This window comes from Nannospalax galili, unplaced genomic scaffold, assembly GCF_000622305.1.
Source record: "Nannospalax galili isolate Female #2095 unplaced genomic scaffold, S.galili_v1.0 scaffold891, whole genome shotgun sequence".
Classification (NCBI taxonomy): Eukaryota; Metazoa; Chordata; class Mammalia; order Rodentia; family Spalacidae; genus Nannospalax; species Nannospalax galili.
This window is the reverse complement of record NW_008330576.1, coordinates 1,428,969-1,436,652: the sequence shown is the minus strand read 5'-3', so window position 1 is coordinate 1,436,652 and position 7,684 is coordinate 1,428,969.

Here is a 7,684-nt window from a genome sequence, read left to right as displayed (position 1 = left end):
AATCATCACAACACGAATCCTCTCATCTCTCCAACTTCTATTCCCTGTCTCCAAAACTGTTTCCTTGGCTCTTCAATACATGGATTCCAAGGCTCTCCTGGTTTCACCAGGAACATCAAGTTCAAGCGAGAGGACACAGACAGACAAGGGTGAAATGACTGATCCCGTCGCTTCCTCTCTTACTGTTCTCGGACCTGGATATTTGTCCATCACACTTAGTGAGTTCTGTTTCAGGAAAATGGCATGACTAATCACAGAGCCCGGATACGGTTCTTCTCATGGTTTCCACAGCTTAAAGTCTGGGGGTTTAGGAGAGGAAGTTTGATCAAGTCTAATTTAAGTCCTTCAGGAGCCAATCTTCTAGGAATCCACACGTGTGTCCCTGATCTCTCAGGAAAAGCCTCAAGAGAGATGACAACATCCAAGTGAAGTCATCAAGCAATGGCATCTGACATCTGATCTGTCAATAACACAGGAAAGGCATGAGCTTCTGCCAGGGACTCTCCCAACCCCCGGTCCTATGGCCTTCTTAGGATGAGCCCTATGTGTCACTTGGGTTTGAAGTGAGTAAATTAGTTGCTGTACCAGGATATGCCAGACAGTGGTTCTATCACAGTTAGATGAATGTGATAGCCCAGGACTCAGGGAAGAAGGCTTGACTTGTGGTACAGTGACTGGGCCTAAAGCTGACAAGGAAGAACTCTCTTCTGCCACTGTTTCCATCACAGCACAGAGCTTTGCAGGAGGGTTAAGGGCCTACTCTCACAAAAGGGACTCTTACCACACACCACACCAAATGAGCAAGTCTGTACCTGTGGCAATGCAGATTACACCAAATGCTAAGCCCCTGCTCTCATCCCTCAGCTTCTCAGTTCTGCAGTCACTGTGTGAATAGAGTAATGTGTAATCTGTCATCCAGACTATAACATGTAAAGCAGAAGGTTTTAATTACAAGAATGCTAGAATAATAGACACCAAACAGAATGGACCCAAGCAAATAGAAATGACCAGACTTTGGAGTGCTGTAGCTCTTAGGAAATGCTATACAGGTACAATTTCCTGTCCTGCTTCTCCAGAACACCACAACAAACAGGAGGGAAGGAGACCCTGTTGTTCTCACCTGCTGTTACTCAGACTTTTCCTGCTAGTTCAGTATCTGAAATATAGTCCCCTGTCATTACAATCTGAGATGAAAGGTCCCTGCCATTATAGGAGTTCACCTTTCCAGTTCAGTAGAAAGGGAAGCCAGTGCTCTGATTTGTTGTTAGTTCCTCAAAAGAGGAGGGTAGGTTTCTTTGAAATTGTCATAAAATAACTTTAAATCTAAACATGTTTGATTTACAATAAATATATATACCGAAAGAAAAATCTGACTTAACAATACAGAAACAAAAGGAAAATTCTAGCAACTAGAACACTTGAAAAAACTCAGAGGAAAAAAATTTAAGACTACATAGGACAAAAATATGCCAACATACACAAATGATGTGAATGATAATGTTTAATATAATAATAAAGAAGACAGTTAACTATTATAAATATTGTAGTCTGAGTTAGTTTATAGGTATTAGGGGGGTTGTTTTTTTTTTTTTTTTGGCTCATGTCTAGGAGGCAACTAACATTAGCTGATAGCAATGGCCTTTGCCCCTTTCCACATGACTCATGCCCTCCAGGTAGGGAACCATCAACAGAACAAAATAAGGATATCACCAAAGTCCAACTTGGTGAACCACTGACTTTCATCAGGGTTACTTATGGGAATGCAAGTGAGGCATTTCAGCAATGACTCAAAGGCAGCTGCATCACAAAAAGCTCACCACAGCATAAATGACAGCCCATGAGAGTTGGCGTTGGCAATCTGGAGTGCACGGCACAACCGGATGGCAGCCCAACAGGGTGGAGGCGTCATTTCTTCCAGGCCATTCATCTGGTCTCTGATTCTTTGGTGCAGCAAAGCTGGTTTAAGAAGTGTCTCTTAGGCCAGGTATGGTGGCTCAATGCCTTTAATCCTAGCACTCAGGAGGCAGAGGCAGGAGGATCTCTGTGAGTTCAAGGCCAGCCTTGTCTACATAAGTGAGTTCCAGGACAGCTGGGGCTACAGGGAGACCCTGTCTCAAAAAGACCAAAAAAAAAAAAAAAAAAAGTGTCTCTTAACAGAATGTACTGCTCATATATGCTTGGGAGATGGAGAATCTGCTCAGTTTCAGGGACTTCCTGAAGCTATTGAGATGTCTACTACCTGAGATTAGTGAGGCTTCTTCCTGGCAGGATGGAATTCACACACACCCCTTTACAACTTCCTGCTGTTTCACCTCCCTTTTAGCATGTGGGTCTTAATAAGCTTACCCCCAGGATGGAATGTTCCACCTCCCCTAAGAAGTGCCTGTGTCCAAAGGAGCTTCCATTCAAGATGGAATTCTTATCTTGGAAGAAGTAGCTATACAACAAAACTTGTGATGGCAGAAAGACTGGTCGAACTGTTAGGTCCTCAAAATGGTGGCAGGGCTTCCAAGCCTCCCAGAATGTCAGGCCAACAGGCTCCACAACCAGGAAGAGGAAAATCAAACCTTAACATTCCCCAGGAACCAGTCTCAGCAAACCCTGTTCCAGAAACTGGGTTTTGCAAATACTCCCAGCAGAAACCAGGTTTCACAAATGCCCCAGACAGATAGGTTTCAGCAGAAACCAGGTGTAAAATACCCTGCTTATCAGGAAGATTACAGTTTCCTCATCCTCCAATTCTATGGTTGCCCCCATCCCCCAGGCAAGAGACTCCTAGAAAGCCACCAAAGCCTCTAACATCCTATAAAATCTATCCTACTTCTTCTGTTAGTTGCTACTTCTCCATCTTTGAGAGGTAGGCCAGCACTTTGTCAATAAACTTTTTCTTGTTCATGGAGTCATCCTGTTCAGTAGTTTTTGTTGCCCACTTGCATACACAAACTATGTAAGGCTGGCATAGGTTGGGCCCCAAGGTGGCACACAATCAGTGCTACTCCAATCATTCTTCAAAGCAAGTCATGTGTTGCAAGAGTTAGGATTGATTTGTTCCCCAAGTAAAGTTGGTCTGCAGTGTGGTGACTTTGAGGTGGTAAAAACTTTAAGCAGTAGGTCCTGGGAAAAGATAATTAGGTAATTGGGGCATCACCCTTGGAAAAACAACCAGTGCTGATCCTCTGGACTAATTTAACTCTCAGGAGTGGACTGTTAGAAAACAAGGTGGCTCCACATGTTCCTACCCTTCTGCTCACAGCCAGGTCCCTTCTGATTCTCCATTATGTTGTGACACAGCCAGGACCCCTCACTAAATAAACCTCATTATTTTATAAGTTCATAAGCCTCCAAGTATCTTGTGACAACAAAAAACTAGGTGAATACTTATGGGATGAGACCTGAGTTTTGTCTAGAGGAACTCCAAAGTCACAGAACAAAAGATATTCATAATTAATATAGGAAGAGGTCAAAATTAAAGACAGAGAAATTAATCAGTCCAAAAAAATAATCTCATCTGAATAGGCAAAGAGTTCAAGTTTTCAAAAAACAATGAGATATAAAAAAGGGAAATAGAGATAGAGAGATGGCTCAATCCATAGAGTGCCGCACAAGAATGAGAAGTGGAGTTTGATGCCCAGCACACACATAACAGCCAGGTGTGCTACTGCACATCTGTCCTATCACAGCAGGGCAGGTAGCAATCACAGATCCCTGGGGGTCACCAGCTAGCCAGCTTACCCAATAGGTGAGTTTCAGGTTCAGTGAAAGAACTTATGTTTTAAAAAATAAGTGGAGAGTGATTGAGGCATACACCCAACATCAACCCCAGCCTTCCACAAGCGTGCACGTATGTACTCATAGCCACATGCACACTCCCACACACAAGGGTGCATGCACACCTATGAGAGAGAGAGAGAGAGAGAGAGAGAGAGAGAGAGAGAGAGAGAATGTAAATGTAAGATATTGGTCTTCCTAAACAGTAGCCATGTATTTTATAAACTTTTTGGAGAATTTCACACATGTGTATTGTATTTATATTATTTCCATCCCTCCCTCCTCCCCCTCCAATTTCTCCCATGTCCCTCTAAAAACTCTTTCCATGCCCCCCACTCCCCCTCAGTTTCCTGTCCTCTTCTTTATTATTGTTACATATACATATACATTTATAAATATACATACAGATAATGCACTGATTCCATTTAGTGGTGCTCATGTGTGCCTGTATTTAAGGCTGCACGTTCAGAGTTAGATAACCTCTGAGGGAGCTAGAACTTGGAGGAAAATGATTCTCCCTCCTTCAGCATCCATTGATAGCCTGTAGCTCTTCATCCAGTGGTGGAACCCTGTGTCATTTCCCCCATCCGCATTGACATGTCAACTGGTTTTGTCATTATGAACTTCTTGTTAGGCTACCATATTGTAAAGATTTCATGGGTACAGCTTCCCTACCATGTCTAGAATGTATTACCCAGCAGCTGGCATCTTGTCCTCTGGCTCCTGCAGTCTTTCCATCCCCTCTTCCACAATGCTCCCTGATCTCTCTAAGTGTAGGAGTTGCATTGATAAGAAACAATATGTACATATAAGTTGTTTTAAAATATATTCTAATTTGGCCGGGCGTGGTGGTGCACGCCTTTAATCCCAGAACTCAGGAGGCAGAGGTAGGTGGATCCCTGTGAGTTCAAGGCCAGCCTGGTCTACATAGTGAGTTCCAGGACAGCTGGGGCTACAGTGAGACCCTGTCTCAAAAAGACCAAAAAAAAAAAAAAAATGTATTCTAATTTGATAAATCCCCTCAAACACAAACTTTATAATGAGAGAATAAACTATGTCTAAATCTTTTTTCTAATTTGATGATATTCAAAGAACTGAAAGTCACATAGAGCTAATACAAACAATACAACTTTCCTCGGGGGGGGGGGGATATGGATCAAAAGTGCTTCCTGCCCTTAGCCCCCTCACCCCTCCCACAATGCATGACCAGGGTTCCTGACAAGGAAGCAGCCCTTTGACTGCTGAATGGACTAGCATATGTGTAGCAGGAGGCCTCCAAAGATGGCACGGACCCAGAGCCCTGGGATTCAGCGGAATTCACTTCATGTCTTGGTCGGCAAATAGCCCTCCAAAAGGAGCCCACATCTCCATACCCTGCTAGCAAGCCCAGTGACTGCATGGTGCGGACCAATCAGAAAATGATACCCTGACTAAAGGGACTTGGGGGAGGAGAAAAGGGAAACACAAGGCCTGCCTCCTCCTGCATTAAAGGAGCCTGCAGCACTTCTCCTAGGGTTTGCTTCTACCCTGGTGTCTCTGTGTTGACTCCACGCCTCTTGCCCCCACTAATTGGCAGGGGACCCGACCCAGGTCAGGGTCTTCACAGCTGACCTAAGGAGAATTTGCAACTCATATGATCAATGAGAAACACAAAATGTGGAAAAAGAACACCCCTTTTCTTTATGATTTGCTGATGATCCATGCTCTGGAGTGACCCAGCTTAACCACCCAATGGCTTCCAGATGTAACCTGACATCTGCTCCATGAGACTCTGTTTAGGTCAGTTGCTGATGATCAGAAACTTATGATCTCAGATACTTGTTCAAACAATACTTTCAACCAAGCCACTAAGTTGATGCCCGCTGCTGAAGTGATTTGGGATACATGTTCAAACAATGCTTTTGAACCAACCACTAAGTTGATGCTCACACTGCTGTAGAGACTGATGGAATATTTAAGGAAAATATGGATTTTATCCCTTGTTTTCAACTGACAAGTTTGTGGCTAGAACACTGACACAGCTAGAACCACTGGTCTTGGGTTCTGACAAAACTTGCTCAATTCAGTTTGTCTCAGATAGAGACTCCTGCAATGACTTTCAGACACAAGATTTTTTTTCAATATTTTATTTATGATTTTTATTTTATGTGTATGATTGTATTGTCTGCATGTATGTGAGTGCACTGTGTCATGCAATGCTGTGGAGGTCAGAAGAGGGCTTCCAATTCCCCTGGAACTGGAGTTAAGGATGGTTCACAGCTACCATGTGGGTGCTGGGAATCGAACCCAGGTCCTCTGCAAGAGCAGTCAGCACTCTTAACCACTGAGCCATCTCTCCAGCCCCCAGACACAGGATGTTTTAGCAGGTTTCTCTTTTCTAAATTTTTAATAGTTTACCTGGTTTTAAAACCTTGTTGATAGCCAATCAATATGTAAGTTTCCTTCTTACCACAACCCAGTGCCTGAGGTATAAAAGGTATGTGCTACTTCCCTTCTGGATCCAGATTTTGAGACTGGACCAGGCTGCAGCCTAAATAAAAAGCCTGTTCATGTACACTCCCGGTGTCCTGCCTGATCTTTCCCACAGCAGAAGTGAGCTGCCTGTCTTCTAATCCTTACAGTGAGTCATTCTTACCACAGAATCAGCCTTGTGTGATCTGAGAAATCTGAAGCTCAAGTTGCATTCCTTTGAATCATGTAACGAGGAACTATTCCAAGTTCAGTGGTCACCTCACAATGAGATAATTTTGCTCTCAGTGGTACTGACTGTAGACTGAATGTCTGGGATTTAGGTAAAATTGGAGAGGAATAGTATCCAGAAGATGTAGAATTTGGCCCACCAGAGCTGTTTATTCATGTGGTCACACTGCCAAGATACCTGATTTCTCCTGGCATCCCAATGAATCTTGGGTGGTTTGTTCTGTATCAGAAGACAATTTCACATCAGTGTGGCAGGTGACAGAGAACACTGATACCGATGGAGACCCTGAAAACGTGTGGCTTCAGAGGAACAAGGAACCTAGGGGTCTGTCTGCCCATGAATTTAGACTCCCTTGTTTTCCTCCAACCTGAGATTAATTTAACATGGGTTTTGAGACACAGACCTTGTTCAGCTCTCCCTCTATAATAGATGCCACCAACAGCGCTGTGAGCCCAAACAGTGGAGTTCTCTAACTCTTCATTCAACAAAGTCACAGACACATTTAATTCTTCTTCAAGAATTTTCTAGTAAAAACCCAGGTCTAAAGTAGCTTTAGAAATGGGGCATTTTATGTGTAATTTTCTTCTTCAGCTATATCCTCAAGTTTTTCAGACTCTAAGTAACAGCTATAGAGATAGATGTCTGAGCCATGACACATAAGTATTGCAAGATGTCATTTTTATTCAGTAATTAGGGGAGGCTCAAGCCTACAGATTCCTGCTTTACGGACCTCACACATGACTTTCCAGGATGCATTTTCCTATGAAGACCAGTCTCCTCTAGGTTTCTGCAGTTAGAACAGCAGGTACCTCCTTCTCCACATATTTTTGTTCGTTAGTGTATTTCTTGAGCTCTCTTCATATTACTCTTTTCCTTTCTGTGAAATGGTTTTTGTTGTGTTAAAAAAAAAACTTGGAACCAACTACGGACCTCACACATGACTTTCCAGGATGCATTTTCCTATGAAGACCAGTCTCCTCTAGGTTTCTGCAGTTAGAACAGCAGGTACCTCCTTCTCCACATATTTTTGTTCGTTAGTGTATTTCTTGAGCTCTCTTCATATTACTCTTTTCCTTTCTGTGAAATGGTTTTTGTTGTGTTAAAAAAAAAACTTGGAACCAACAATTTTTTTTCAGTTTATTATTTATTTAATAACCACATACTTAGAAGAAGCATTTCATTACAACAGCATTGACATATTCAATAACAATTTTC